At 38.3% G+C, this 16,796-nt stretch overlaps 1 protein-coding gene across 17 annotated transcripts in view; it reads left to right on the top strand.

Moving 5' to 3' along the window:
- ENTHD1 (ENTH domain containing 1) overlaps window positions 1-16,796 on the top strand; it is a 151,100-nt gene that overhangs the window by 104,023 nt on the left and 30,281 nt on the right. The window lies entirely within an intron of this gene.

The raw sequence follows: 16,796 nt of genomic DNA, 5'->3' as shown, positions 1-16,796 counted from the left end.
TCCAGCCCCCTCCTGCCTGTGGGTCTCTGCAGTGACTCTTCCCTCCAACTAGAACACTCTGCCCTCCACTGATCCACATGATTTTCTCTCTCACCTCCTTTGGTTTACTGCTCAAATGACACCTTAACAGTGAGGCCTCCGATCACCCTATATAAAACAGTCACACTGCCCCACCCCTTCCTGCTCATTCCCCACCAGCCTGCTCATTCCCCAGCTTTCCCTATACCCCTTGGCTGCTTTGTTTTCCTCCATAAAACTTGTCACCGCCTAACTGCTTTTATAATAAATACTTGTTCAGTTGTTCACATTTGTTCTTCCCCCACTGTAATGTAAGCTTTAAGAGGGCAAAGACTTTGTCTTTTTGTCCACTGTTGTATTTTTAGTACCTAGAGTAATAGTACCTAGAATTAGTACCCAGAATAATTTAGTACCTGAATATGACAAACTGCCTAAGAAATATATTTTGAATGAATGAATGTAAAAAATGAAGGGTGAAGAGGGAAGAGAGGAATCAGTCAATGTTAAATGCCACAGAGATGTCCTGAGGCCTAAGGACTGAACATTTCCCATTGGAGTTACCAATTAAAACATCAGTGATGGCCTAACAGAGGGCAGCTTCAGTTGAAAGGTAGGAATGTAAGCCAGATTATGGTGTTTTGAGGAGTTAAGGAAGAAAAAAAATTCAATTGAGAAATTTTTTTCAGTGTACTTGGTGAGGGGAGCAAGAGAAAGATGAAACACAATAATGAAAAGGGCCTATGTATTTAAAATGGAAGAGATAAAAATAGAACTACTGTGTGATCCAGCAATCCCACTTCTGTGTATATATCCAAAGGTATTGAAATCAGTATGTTGAAGAGATACCTGCACTCTTGTGTTCATTGCAACATTATTCACAGTAGTGAAGATATGGAACCAGTCTAGCTGTCCATCAGTAGATGGATAGATAAGAAAATGTGATGCATACATGCACAAGCATACCTTAGATGTATTGTGGGTTCCATTCCAGACCACCGCAATAAAGCCAACATTGCAATAAAGAGTCACACATATTTTCTGGTCTCCCACTGCATGTAGAAGTTATGTTTACACCATACTGCAGTCTACTAATGTGCAGTAGCATTATATGTAAAATACAATGTACACACCTTAATTAAAAAACACTTTGTTGCTAAAAAAGGCTAACAATCATCTGAGCCCTCAGTGAGTTGTAATCTCTTTGCTGGTGGAGGGTCTTTCCTCCATGTTGATGCTGCTGATGGATCAGGGTGGTGGCTACTGAAGGTTGGGGGTGGGGGCTGCAGCAATTAAAAAAAATAAGATGATGAAGTTTGCCAGGTCATTTGACTCTTCCTTTCACAAAAGATTTCTCTGTAGCATGCAATGCTGTTTGGTAGCATTTTACATACAGTAGAACTTCTTTCAAAATTGGGGTCAGTCCTCTCAAACCCTGACAGTGCTGTATCAACTACATTTATGTAATATTCTGAGTTCCTTGATGACATTGCAACAATGTTCACAGCGTCTTCACTAATAGATTCCATCTCCTAAACCACTTTCTTTGCTCATCCATAAGAAGCAATTCCTCATTCGTTCAAGTTTGATCATGAGATTACAGCAATCCAGTCACATCTTCAGGCTCCACTTTTAATTCTAGTTCTCTTGCTATTTCCACCACATCTGCACTTTCTTCCTCCACTGAAGTCTTGAGCCCCTCAAAGTCATCCATGAGGGTTGGAATCCACTTCTTCCAAACTCCTGTTAATATTGATAATCTGATCTCCCATGAATCACAAATGTTCTTAATGACATCTAGAATGGTGAATCCTTTTCAGAAGGTTTTTAATTTACTTTGCCCAGATCCATAAGAGGAATCACTGTCTAAGGCAGCTATAACCTTACAAAATATATTTCTTAAATAATAAGACTTGAAAGTCAAAATGACTTTTTGATCCATGGGCTGCAGAATGGACATTGTGTTAGCAAGCATGAAAACAACATTAATCTCCTTGTACATCTCCATCAGAGCTCTTGGGTGACCAGGTGCATTGTCAATGAGCAGTAATATTTTGAAAGGAATCTTAAGGGCCTTAGAATTTTTGGAATGGGAAAGGAGCAATTGGCTTCCACTTAAAGTTACCAGTTGCATCTTTTGCCAACAAAAGCCTGTTTCATCTACATTGAAAATCTGTTGTTTAGTGTAGCCACCATCATCAATTATCTAATCTTCTGGATACCTTGCTATAGTTTCTGTATCAGCACTTGCTGCTTTACCTTGTATTTTTATGTTAGGGAGTTGGTTTCTTTCCTTAAACCTCATGGACCAACTTCTGCTAGCTTCAGACTTTTCTTCTGCAGCTTGCTCATCTCTCTCAACCTTCATAGAATTGAAGAAAGCTAGGGCCTTGCTCTGGATTAGGCTTTGGCTTAAGGGAATGTTGGGGCTGGTTTGATCTATTTGGACCACTCAGACTTTTTCCATATCAACAATAAGGCTGTTTCACTTTCTTATTATTCTTGTGTTTTCTAGAGTAGCACTTTTAATTCCTTCGGGAACTTTTCCGTTGCATTCACAGCTTGGCTAAGTGTTGGTACAAGAGGCCCAGCTTTTGGTCTCTCAGCCTTCAATATGCCTTCCTCACTAAGCTTAATTGTTTTTCTCTTTTAATTTAACCTAAGAAACACATGACTCTTCCTTTCACTTGAATACTTAGAAACCACTGTAGGATTATTAATGGCTGAATTTCAATACTGTTGTGTCTCAGGGAATAGGGAAGCTGGAGAAGAGGGAGAGAGAGAGATGAGGGATGGCTGGTCGGTGGAAACATCAGAACACACACAGCATTTATCGATTAAGTTCACTGTCTTATGTGGGAGAGATTCATGGCACCCCAAAATGATTACTGTAGAAAAATCTAAGGAATCTAAGGTCACTGATCACACATCACCACAACAGATATTATAATAGTGGAAAAGTTTGAAATGTGAGAATTACCAAAATATGACACAGAGACATGAAGTGACAAGCTGGTGGAAAAATGGCACTGACAGACTTGCTAGATTCAGGGTTGCCACAGACCAATTTTGTTTTTTGAAAAACCGTAATATCTGAGAAACACAATAAAATGAGGTATGCGTGTGTGTGCACATGCACGTGTGTAATGGAATACTATTCAGTCTTTTAAAAAAAATCCTGTCATTTGTGACAACATGAATAAACCTGGAAGACATTATGCTAAGTGAAATAAGCCAGGCACAGAAAGACAAATAGTGCATGATCTAACTTGTGTGTGGAATCTAAAACAGTCAAGCTCACAGAAGCAGAGAGTAGTGTGGTGGTTGCCAGGGGCTGGGTGGTGAGGGGATTGGAGAGATGTTGGTTAAAGTGTATAAAGTTTCACTTCAGATGAATATGTCCTGGAGATCTATTGTACAGCTGAACTGAAAGATAGGTGCCAAGAAATTATTCAAAAATTTAGCACAGAGATCAAAGAGAGAGAAAATATGGAAGTCAGATTAAGAGAAATGCTGATGGAGTGAGGTCTAACATCATATCTAATCAGAGTTGCAGCCCTCCTTCAAGTCTGAATACCTGCCCCATTCCACGTCAGCCACTCTGCACTTGAAAGTAAAAATGTATTGTAATACTTGAAAATTGCTAAGAGGGTAGATCTTAAATGTTCACCAAAAATGATAAGTATATGAGGTGGTAGATATTCGTTAGCTTGATTTAATCACTCCACGATGTATATACGATCAAAACATCACACTGTACACCGTAAATATATATAATTTGTGTCACGTACCTTAAAGATGGGAAGAAATAAAATGGAAGACACTGAGCATCTCTGTGAGCTAGGGGGAGAAAGCTAATGAGAAAAAGTTGAAGACAGGGAGTAGAACGGACTTGAGTGGGTTTTTTCTGTGACAGATGGTAGGACAGGCCTGGATAGAAAGGAGGTTTCTGAACCTCAGGTCTGAAGGGAAGGAATACTATGGGCGTGGTTCATTTTATAAGCAGTAGGATGAGAAGGTGAAGTGGATCAGTTTAAAAGCCTCTCTTTTCTTGATGAATAGGAAAGAAGGTCATCTACCAAAAGTGAAGAGGGAAAGGTCAAGTTGACAAAAGTACTTGAGACGAGCAGAGAGGGTTTGAAATTGTCTTTGAGAGAAATCAAAGAGCCAAGGCTGAGCCAAAGGATTTACGGGCACTCCTGAGACCCCAGATGACCTAGGCACTATGAAATGACATTGTGAATTTCCTCCAGCACTGGTCAGTCACCCAGTCCCAAGGTGCTAGATGCGAAGATTAAAAATTGGGGAGGGGGTCGGAATAAGTTGAACAAGTTGAACCAGGCTTGGATGTCTCATGTTTGGGGACTGGGAAGTTAGGGGCCTTTCCAAGGTACCCTAAAGAACTCTCATGTTTAACCTATGAGAAAGCCAGCATTTGGACCCGCCATACAGACGGCATGGATGGCCACATTAGCCAAAGAGGCAGCAACAACCAACACAAAGGTGACTACAACCATGGCCAGATGAGAAAGAGAGATAGTTGTCTCTTTTACTCTCCACCCTCTGTTCCAACACCCTAGAGGAGCTGAGCTCAGAGGGTGTGGGGGAAGATCAAAGCAGATCAAAGCCGACTTCCAGATAAGAAAAGGGAAAGAAATAAAAGAGCTGCCCAAGATGAGAGAGCAGCCAGGGTGAAATCACAGAGGTGAGATGGCACCGGATATATCGGGGAACCTTTCAAATACAGAGTGGCTGATGTGGAATGGGGCAGGTACTCAGACTTGAGGAGGGCTGGAACTCTGATTAGATGTGATGTTAGACCTCACTCCATCAGCATTTCTCTTAATTCAGCTTCCATATTTTCTATCTCTTTGAGCTCTGTGCTGTATTTTTTAATTATTTCTTTGGATCTATCTTTCAGTTCACAATTTCCTCTTCAACTGGGGTTAATCTGTTGTCTTAATCCACCATTTTATTTTTTAATTGGTATATAATAAATATACATAGTTTCAAGGCACATGTGATAAGTTGATACATTTATATAATTTGTAAAAATCAAATCAGTGTACTTGGGATATCCATCACCTCAAATACTTGTCTTGTCTTTATGCTAGAACCATTTGAATTCTTCTCTTCTAGCCGTTTTGAAATATACAATAAATTATTGTAAACTATAGTCACTCTACTGATCTATCTAACATGAGGTCTTATTTATTCTATCAAACTGTACATATTTGTGCCCATTAATCAACTTCCCTGCATCCCCACTCCACCCTTCCCAGCCCCTGGTAACTTCCACTCTACTCTCCATCTTCATGAGATCCACTTTTTTAGTTCCCACATATGAGTGAGAACATGAGATATTTGTGTTTCTGTGCCTGGCTTATTTGATGTAAAATGATGACCTACGGTTCCATCCATGTTGCTGCAAATGACAAGATTTCATTCTCTTTTATGGCTGAATATTCTAGTGTGTGTGTGTGTGTGTGTGTGTGTGTGTGTATACAGAGAGAGAGAGAGCGCATTTTCTTCATTCATCATTGGTGGGCACTTAGGTTGATTCTATATGTTGGCTGTTGTGAATAGTGCTGCAATAAACATGGGCATGCAAATATCTTTTTGTTGTATTGATTTCCTTTCTTTTGGCTATATACTCAGTAGTAGAATTGCTGGATCATATGGTAGATCTATTTTTAATTTGTTGAGGAACCTCCATACTGTTCTCCATAGTGGCAGTACTGTTTTTACATTCCCACCAACAGTATACGCCAGTTACCCTTTCTCCACATTCTCACCAGCGCTCATTACTGCCCATCTTTGGATAACAGCCATTTTAACTGGAGTGAGATGATATCTCATTGTAGTTTTGATTTACATTTCTCGAGTGTTTAGTGATGTTGAGCATTTTTTTTCATATACCTGTTGGCCATGTGTCTGTCTTCTTTTGAGAAATGTTTATTCAGATCTTTTGCCCATTTTTAATCATATCTTTTTTTGCTAATGAGTTGTTTGAGCTCCTAATATATTCTGATTATTAATCCCTTGTCAGATGGGTAGTTTGCAAATATTTTGTCCCATTCTGTGGGTTGCCTCTTCACTTTGTTTACTGTTTCCTTTGCTGTGCAGAAGCTTTTTAGCTTGATGTAATTCCATTTGTCTAAATTTGCTTTGGTTGCCTGAGATTTTGTGGTCTTAACACAAAAAATCTTTGCCCAGGCCCATGTCCTAGAGTGTTTCCCCAATGTTTTCTTCAGTAGTTTCATAGTGTCAAGTCTTAGGCTTAAGTCTTTAATCCATTTTCATTTGGTTTTTGTGTATAGCGAGAGATAGGGATCTAATTTCATTCTTTTCCTATAGTTATCCAGTTTTCCCAGCACCACTTATTGGAGAGACTGTCTTTTTTTCATTGTGTGTTCTTGGCACCTTTTACAGCCAAAGATGAGTTGGCTGTAAATATGTGGATTTATATCTGGGTTCTCTATTCTGTTCCATTGGTCTGTGCATCTGTTTTTTTATTCACGCTGATTTGGTTACTCTAGTTTTGTAGTAAATTTTAAAGTGAGGTAGTGTGATGCCTTTAGCTTTATTCTTTTTTTCTCAGGACTTCTTTGGCTATTCAGTGTCTCTTGTGATTCCATATAAATTTTAGGATTGTTTTTTCTACTTCTCTGAAGAATGTCATTGATATTTTGATAGGGATTGCATTGAATCCTAAATTGCTTTTGGTACTATTGTCATTGAGCATTGAAAATCTTTCCAATTTTTTAGGTCCTCTTCAATTTCTTTAATCAGTGTTTTGTGGTTTTTCTTGTATAAATCTTTCACTTTTTTGGTTAAATTTATTCCTAGGTATGCTATATTTCTTGTAGCTATTGTAAATGGGATTGCTTTTATGATTTCTTTTTCAGATTGTGCATTGTTAGCATATATAAGTGCTACTGAATTTTGTATGTTGATTTTACATCCTCCAGCTTTACTAAATTTGTTAATAAGTTCTAACAATTTTTTGTGGAATATTTGGGTTTTTCTAAGTATAAGAGCATGTCATCTGCAAACAAGGCTAATTTTACTTCTTTCTTTCCAATTTGGATGCCCTTTATTTCTTCTGTTACCTAACTGCTCTGGCCAGGACTTCCAATACTATATTGAATATAAGTGGTGAAAGCAGGCATTCTTATCTTGTTCCAGATCTTAAAGGTAAGGCCTTCAATTTTTCCCTGTTCAGTACAATGTTAGCTGTGGGTTTCTTATATATGGCCTTTATTATGTTGAGGTATGTTCCAGGGATGTTAAATGTTATTGAATACTTTTTCTGCATTTATTGATTGAAATAATCATATGGTTTTTGTTCTTCATTCTGTTGATGTGATGCATCATGTTTATTGATTTGTTTATATTGAATCATCCTTACATCATTGAGATGAACCTCACTTATCATGGCGAATGATCTATTTAACGTGTTGCTGAATTGGGTTTATTAGTATTTTGTTAAGAATTTTTGTATCTATATTCATTAGTGATATTTGCCTGTAGTTTTCTTTTTTGTTGTGTCCTTGTCTGGTTTTGGTATCAGGGTACTGCTGGCTTCATAGAATGAATTTGGAAGTATTCTCTCCTCTTCAGTTTTTTTTGAAGAGTTTGAGTAGAGTTGCTATTAGTTCTTTTTTATGGTGGAACTCAGCAGTGAAGCCATCAGGTCTTGGGCTTTTCTTTGATGGGAGAATTTTTATTGCGGCTTTGATCTTGTTACTGGTTCTTTTTTTGAGACAGAGTCTCTCTCTGTTGCCCAGGCTGGAGTGCTGTGGCACAATCTCAGCCCATTGCAACTTTTACCTCCCAGGTTTAAGCGATTCTTGTGCCTCAGCCTCCCGGGTAGCTGGGGTTACAGGCATGCACCACCATGCCCAGATAATTTTTGTATTTTTAGTTGAGATGGGGTTTCGCCATGTTGGCCAGACTAGTCTTGAACTCCTGGCCTCAAGTGATCCTCCCACTTCAGCCTCTCAAAGTGCTGGGATTACAGGCATCATCCACCATGCCCGGCCAATCTTGTTACTTGTTATTGGCTTATTGAGATTTTCTGTTTCTTCATGGTTCAATTTTGGTAGGTTGTATATGTCCAGGAATTTATCCATTTCTTCTGGGTTTTGCAATTTGTTGGCATATTGTTGTTCATAATAGTCTCTAATGATTCTTTGTATTTCTGTAGTCTCTGTTGTTATGTCTATTTTTTGTTTGTTTCTGATGTTATTTGGGTCATCTCTCATTTTCTTTTCTTAGTTTAACCAAAAGTTTGTCAATTTTTTTTTATCTTTTCAAAAAACCAACTTTTTGTTTTATCGATCCTTTGTATTGCTTTTTTAGTCTCTCATTTGTTTAGTTCTCTCTGATCTTTATTATTTTTTCCTCCTACTAATTTTGGGTTTGGGTTTATTCCTGCTTCTCTAGTTCCTTGAGGTGCCTTGTTAGGTTATTTGAAGTCTTCCTACTTTTTTGATGTAGGCATTTATTGCTATAGACTTCCTTCTTAGCACTGTTTTTGCTATATCCCATAGATTTTCATATGTTGTATTTCCATTTTCATTTGTTTCAAGAAATTTTTAAATTTCCTTCTTAATTTCTTTCATTGACCCATTGGTTGTTCCGGAGCATGTCGTTTAATTTCCATGTGTTTGTGAACTTTCCAAGGTTCCTTTTGTTATTGATTTCTAGTTGCAGTCCATTGTGGTCCAAAAAGATACTTTATATTAGTTCTACTTTTTTGAATTGGTTAAGACTCATTTTGTGGACTAAGATATGGTTTGTTCTGGACAACGGCCCATGTGCTGAAGAAAAGAGCTTATGTTCTGGAGCAGTTGGGTAAAATGTTTCATAAATGTCAGTTAGGCCTGTTAGGTCTAGGGTGTAGTTTAACTCTGATGTTTCTTTGTTGATTTTCTGTCTGGATGATCTGTCCATTACTGAGAATAGGGTATTAAAGTCCTCTAATATTATTTGTGTTGCAATCTGTTGATCCTTTTAGATCTACTAATGTTTGCTTTTTTTTTTTTTTTTTTTTTTTGAGATGGAGTCTCGCTCTGTCGCCCAGGCTGGAGTGCAGTGGCGCAATCTCGGCTCACTGCAAGCTCCGCCTCCTGGGTTCACACCATTCTCCTGCCTCAGCCTCCCGAGTAGCTGGGACTACGGGGGCCCACCACCATGCCTGGCTAATTTTTTTGTATTTTTAGTAGAGACGGGGTTTCACTGTGTTAGCCAGCATGGTCTCAATCTCCTGACCTCATGATGTGCCTGCCCTGGCCTCCCAAAGTGCTGGGATTACAGGCGCAAGCCACCGTGCCCGGCCTAATATTTGTTTTTATACTTGGGAGCTTCAGTGTTATAATTGTTATATCCTCTTGCTGAATTGACCCCTTTGATCATTATATAGTGACTGTCTTTGTCTCTTTTTCAGACTTTGGTTTGTAGTCTGTTTTATCTGATATAAGTATAACTACTCCCACTCTTTTTTGGTTTCCAGTTACATGGAGTATCTTTTTCTACCCCTTCACTTTTGGTCTATATGTGTCTTTATAGGTGAAGTAGGTTTCTTATAGGCAACATATAGTTGGGTTTATTTCTTTATCCATTCAGCTATTCTATGCCTTTTAATTGGAGAATTGAGTCCACAGTATTTTTTTTTTTTTTTTGAGACTAGTCTTACTCTGTCACCCAGGCTGGAGTGCAGTGGTGTGATCTTGGCTGACTGCAGCCTCTGCCTCCTAGGTTCAAGTGATTCTCCTGGCTCAGCCTCCTGGGTAGCTGGGACTACAGGCGCATGCCATGACACCCAGCTAATTTTTTTTGTATTTTTAGTAGAGACAAGGTTTCACTATGTTGGCCAGGCTGGTCTCGAACTCCTGACCTCAAGTGATCCACCTGCCTTGGCCTCCCAAAGTCCTGGAGTTACAGGCATGAGCCACCACACACAGCCCCCACAGTATTATTATTGTTAAGTAAGGAGTTAGTACTTCTATTTTGTTGCTTGCTTTCTGGTTCTTTTGTAACTTCTATCTTCTTTTGTAACTTCTATCTTCTTTTGCGGTTAAGTGATTTTCTCTGGTAGTATGTATTAATTCATTGCTTTTCATTTTAAGTGAATCTATTATAGGTTTTTGCCTTGCAGTTACCACAAGGCTTACCAAAATAAACCCATCTTATAGATATAACAAGTTATTTTAAAGAGATGACAACTTATTTTAGATCACAAAGAAAATAATAGAAACAAAGAAAAAATGAAAAAAAACTTTCTACACTTTATCCCCTCCACATTTTGACTTTTGTATGTGTCAATTTACATATTTTATATTACCCATCTCTTAGCAGATGGCAATAGCTATTATTGTCTTTGATAGATTTGTCTTTGGGGATTCATACTAGAGTTAGAAGTGGATTTCACAACACAGTTACAGTATTAGAGTATTCTGGCTTGTCCATGTACTTAATTTTGCCAGTGAGTTTTATACCTTCAAATTTCTTTTTTTTTTCTTTCATGTTACTGTCTTTTTTCTTTCAGACTAAATAACTCCCTTTAGCATTTCTTGTAAGACAGGTCTGGTGGTAGTGAATTCTCCCAGCTCTTGTTCACCAATTTATTTTAAAATTTCAGTTGTTATTTTTCATTTTTAGAAGTTCTATTTGGATCTTTGTTAAATCTGCTTGGTTTTGTTTTTTGGTTTTGGTTTTGGTTTTGGTTTATTTTTGAGACAGAGTCTTGCTCTGTCACCCAGGCTAGAGTGCAGTGGCGTGATCTTGGCTCACTGCAACCTCCACCTCCTGGTTCACTGCAACCTTCGCCTCCCGGGTTCAAGCAGTTCTCCTGCCTCAGCCTCCCAAGTAGCTGGGATTACAGGCACTCACCACCATGCCCGGCCAATTTTTGTGTTTTTAGTAGAGATGGGGTTTCACCATGTTGGCCAGGCTGGTCTCGAACTCCTGACCTCATGATCCACCTGCCTCAGCCTCCCAAAGTGTTAGGATTACAGGCATAAGCCACCACACCTGGCCTGTTTTTATAATCTCTTATACCTTGCACATCTTTCAGAAATACTTTATTTCTCTAACCACATTAAGTATATCTGTAGTTATTTTATCTTCTGTGCTTAATAATTTTAAAGTTTAAAGGCTTCACTGGCCTAATGATTCTGGCTTTTGTATTCTTGGGCACGTTTGTAGTACATGGTCTGTCCTCAAAAATATTTGTTGCATGAATGAAAATATGTGTAAGGCATGGGAATAAAAAAAGCAAGAGAAACATTAGTAGATAAATTATAGTATAGTCCTGTAAGTCATATTATAAAAATATAAGGAAAGAGCTGTAAGAACAAGGACCATACAACTGCCTCTGTCTGGAAGAAGAGAAATGGTATTTGCCATCTTAGGTATTCAGTAAGGTGTTTCCAAAGGGGCATGTTCTCTGGTATACTGTAATATTTAAAGTTTTAATAGGTGTCTTTTTTGCTTATTTTGAATAATAGAACATTTATGTTTCACAAGAAATAATACTTTATCTGAATTTATGATCGAAATGATATTTAAAGGCTTGTTTCAGTGTTGCAGACTTAGACGTGATTTTTACTCTGTGTCGAAGTTTAAAAGTGTATTAGTGGTCTGTATATCTAATAGGGCATATGTCTGAGAGTTATAGTTCTTCATATCACTGTCATATTTACATAGTATACCAGTTCTCTTGATCTCAAATACCCCCCTTCCTAGAATTGGCAGGTTCAAGAGAATGCATCATGCTTGCAGATCATAAATACAGGAGTATCTACGGGGAAGGGAGAGCACCTGGTTTGTTGACATTCCCATCCACTTCCAGTCAGGGCCATGGCAGGAACTCCCTGTAATCCCACTTCTTCAGACTGTTTCATGATACCAATAACCATGACTAAATAGAGTTTGCTGTGTGCCAGGCACCTTTCAAGCATTCCATATATTTAATTCACGTCAGAATTAAACCTCTGACCCAATTTAGCTTACATTTTCAGTCTTCTATAATCACCTGTAGGGTTTTATTGTCATTGCCTGATGGCCACATACTCTTGTGCCCTCAGGCACCTGCTCATCTTGTTCAGCCTGGCATGCTTTATAAAGCAGGGAGACCATCCACATACCAGAGACCAGGCTCCGTTGAAACTCTCACTAGCGGAAAGACAGGAAACGTTGCAATAGATAAAGATCGCCAGCTTCACAAAGACATTTTCAGCTTTCATTTTTATAACTATAATCTATTGAGGGAAATTATGGTTTTTATAATTGGTGGAACCTTAACTATGGTATAAAATTTAACAATGAGCACCCTCTACCTGTTTTATAATCCATTCATTATAATCCATTTTAATGGCAGGAAAGTCTTTAGCTGACCCACTTATTTTTTTAAAAAGCACCTTTATAGAAGAAGCAAGTTACATGAAAAAAAGCACCTTTACATGTGTCCAGATCTGTATTTGTCCATGAGAAATTAAGCCATTATTTCAAGTTTATATTGAAGTGGTAGTAAATGGTGCTTGCCATATTTCATCACTGTGTTTTAAAACTATGTTTTCTTATTTTAATACTTGAGTATAATATACACTACAATTATATGTCATGATATATGATAAAACTCTCAGGACCTACAACTGTGTACACACACACACACACACACACACACAATCATAGGGAGATTATAGCTATTCTAACTTGTTATGATTATTTAGGTTTTATGCATGTACTGTAAGAAAAAATATATTAAAATTTTCATGTCAAGCATGTTATTTAAGTTGCACATTCAATATTCATTTTAACTTGGTTGCTTGTCTTTTAAACCAATACATTTAATAAGCAATTTAAGTCACCCCTCTATATTAATTTATAACTGTGGCCTCTTAGCAAAATGGTCTTATTATTACCTTCAGATCCTATTTCCTCTGATTGACTTAATTACTAAAGTAGAAGCTCCTTCAGTTACACATTTTTAAACTACAGAAAGACATATTTTGGCATCCATCTTTTGTCCTGCTTGCCAGCTCTCTGCTTTGTAGCTGTAATTGGATACTATGTATCAGAACAAGGGCAAGATCATAGTAATAACTCTGTTGGAATATAACCCCACTACTAAGATTCACAATAATGAATACAAAATAATATACAATGATTGTAACACCTGAAACAATGCAATGGTATTATTGCAAAATGAAAAAGAGGTAGCAGGGTGGAATGTTCCTATCTGCAGGCAAAATCTCTTAACTCAGTAGCAAATCTGAAGTTCTCTTTCAACAGATTTCATCGTCATCTGCAAACTGGCAAAAGTATTCTTAGTTACTTTAGCAGCTTAGCTATTCTCTTTTGTCCTTAGGCTCAAAGCATGGAGGTGTTTTTGTTGTTTTTCCTACTTCAGTCATTTTCATGATAGTCTGTATTTAAATTTGCAGCCTGATGTCTTACATAGGGAACAAACTAAAGGATACCTAAAAGATAACTGTCAAGAATAATCAAGCCAGCTTTAATGAGACTCATGTGTCAAAGTCCCATTTTGCATCAGTCAATTATATTGGCAGGTATAAAAGCACTGTATGATAAAGAATACTGGGTATAGTCTCATAATTCAATACTGGGCTTCCTGTCTAGGAGTCAGCTGGATAGATCCTCGAGAACAAAGCTCTTTGACATTCAGGTTCAAATGGAAAGAAAATGAGAAGGCAGATAAAGCAAGCCAACTACATTAATTCACCTGTACCCCTCTCTGCCTTTTCAGTGGAATTCAGAGAAATTCTCTCCCAGCAAAGGTTGGAAAGTCCTCATGAAACAATCAGTTTAGTGTTTACAGAGTATACATTTACATGTTTGTGTTCAAACATACAAAGACAGTATTCAGCTGGGTGTGGTGGCTCATGCCAGTAATCCCAACGCTTTTGAAGGCTGAGGCAGGTAGATCACTTGAACCCAGGAGTTCGAGACTACCTGGGCAACATAGCAAGAGCTCGTCTCTACAACTAATTAAAAAAAAAAATTAACCAGATGTGGTGGCATGTGCCTATGGTCCTCAGCTACTTGGGAGGCTGAGGTGGGAGCCTGGGCAGGCCAGGCTGCAGTAAGCCATGATCACACCACTGCAGTCCAGCCTGGGTGACAGAATGAGAACCTGCCCCCAACCCCTTAAAAAGAAAAAAAGACAGTATTCATTGCAGTTCTCCATCAAATCTCCTCAAGTTCTTGTGGACTTCAGAAAAGTTTCCACAAATGCTGCATTATATCTATTCAAGAAAGCATCTACCCAAAGCCGTCTTCCTGGGAGAAGGCAAGCAGCACAGATACAGAGGCCAGCTGTGTGCTGACTCAACTCCATTCCCATTCCCACGGTCCTGCACCTCCGGGAGTAGCACCAGGGACAAATGGAGTGAGCCCGAGGGGAAATCGAGTCTCTTTACGGTTATGAACATGTACACATCAAGCTGTTAGAAGTGCTAGTAAAGAAAAACCTGGTGCAGCTGATTCTCCCATACTTTTTTGTTCCTTCTTTTATTCCCCTAGTAAATAACACTGATTTGGGATTTGGGAATCTGGGATTCTAGTTCTAGTTCTGCTCTTTAATCATTGCGTGATCCCGAGCAAGTCACTTGATCTCTGGGAACAAAGGGACTAAATAAAGACCTCTCCTTTCTCTACAGTTGAGTCTTTTAATGACCAAATCATCCAGCTTATGATTCATTGAACACACACTTATCAAGTGAATACAGGTATACTCTGCTAGTTGCCTATGGGTTGAACAGGATCTGTGACCTGAGGGGTTTGCAGTACCCTATAGGTGACAGTTCTATAAACGTATAAGAAGTTATAAATAATAAATTTGTTTACTCCTGTATTTCCAGAGCTTATAATAGTGTCTAAGACATCCTTGTACTTAGTATTTGTCAAATGAATGAATAATATTTGAAATAATGAAATCAATGAAAAACGTGAGTATTCACATTGTACTATGTAATAGCAGAGAAAATGGATTCATTTTAACGTGAAGGATAAAATATTTCACTAAGGAGGTTGTGTTTGAATGAGACCTTGAAGAATGAAACCATTTTTGATGGAGAAGAAGGGTGAGGAAGAGGATATTCTAGGCTGAGGGAACAGCATGAGCAAAAACACAGAGGCATGGAAATGTATGTTTTTTTAAGGGACGTGAATCTGGAAGCTGAAAATCAGTTCGATATAAAGAGACGAGGAACATTTCAGACAAAAATATCAGCACGGGTGAAGGCTTAGTGCTGAGAGGGAGCATAGAATTTGAAGACTGAAAGAAGTATAGCTGGATCATACAGCTTTAGAATAGTAGCACAAGATGAGGCAAGAGAGGTAAATGGGGACTAATTTATGCAGAGCCTTGTAAACCATGTTAAATAATTTGAAGAAGTATTGGGGAGAAATAACATCTGACTTTCATTTTAGAAAGGTCACTCTGGCTGGGCCGTGTAGAGTGGACTGAGGGGGTAAGCTGGAGAGACCTCTTAGAAGTTGTGGTAACAACCATAGTTCCAAAATAACCCGAGTGACTGGGAAGCTGATGGTCATATTAACAGAGGTAAAGCAAACACCCAAGGATGAGGAGGCTGGAGGATGATAAGACCTCCCTGAACACAGAAATAGGTAGATATTTAGGGCTAAAAATCAGCAGAGGTCAGGGTTCAGGATTAATATGTGTGAATTACTTGCCCACAGGTGACCATCTAGATCTAGTGTAAGTATAATAATAGATGACATCACCCTGGGAGATTGTAAAGGCAGAAGAGGAAAGTCAAGGACAGACTGTTTACATTTCACAGGAAACGGGGCCAGGAAGAATGTTGACAAGATTGCCTAGACAGATAGGAGGAGAGCCAGCAAAGTTCGTTGGAGGCATCTGAAGAGGAATGAGTTTCAAAGAAATGGTCTTAAGATTTCAGTTTCATTCTTTCTCATCAAACCTGTCTGTCAAGACGTCTGCCAGCCCTGGTTCTGTCTATGTCTCTAGATTGAGCTCCTCTGCTCTCTGTGTGCACTGTGCACTCGTAACGCTGAATGCTTTGTACCTGCCCTGCCACTACCACACAGCACATTGTGTACAGCCTTCATTTCTTTGCTGAAATTGTTCCCTTTACTTGGACATTTTTGTGTCCTTCTTGACTTTTTTCTCATGCTTTTAGCTTGGTTCAGACATCATTTGTTTGAATCTCTTACACATCTTTATACATCTAAACCTAAAGCAATGCCTAAATTTGTAGTTGCTTAGTACTTGTTTTGGTATTAAATTAACCTTACAATCTGAATTATTTCATTGGTCTCCTGGTTTTCTTATTTCTATTATCTCCCAACCCCAGAGAATTGCAACTAAAGATACAGCAATAATTTTCCTAAAGCATTATATCTGTCAGAATCTGGTCAGGAGACCAAAAAATACACCAGCTATGAGGTTAGCAGCTTTATTGAGGTATAATTACCATTCAATAAACTGTACATGCTTAAAATGTATAAATTTCTTTTTTGACCCATGGGTATTTGAAGTATGTTTTCTAAATTTCCAAATATTTAGGAGTTTCTTCTAAGTACATTGTTATTTCTACATTCAATTCCATTGTGTCCAGAGAACCTAATAGAAGGCTTTGGGCTTTTAAAGCTTATTGAGACTTGGTTTATGGTCCAGCACATGGACCATCTCAGTGAATAGACCATGTGTACCTGCACGCTTGCAAAGAAAATGTGTTTTCTGCCATAGGAGCTTTATAAATGTCTGT

Source organism: Pan paniscus, chromosome 23 (assembly GCF_029289425.2).
Source record: "Pan paniscus chromosome 23, NHGRI_mPanPan1-v2.0_pri, whole genome shotgun sequence".
NCBI lineage: Eukaryota > Metazoa > Chordata > Mammalia > Primates > Hominidae > Pan > Pan paniscus.
This window is presented reverse-complemented; position numbering and strand designations above follow the sequence as displayed.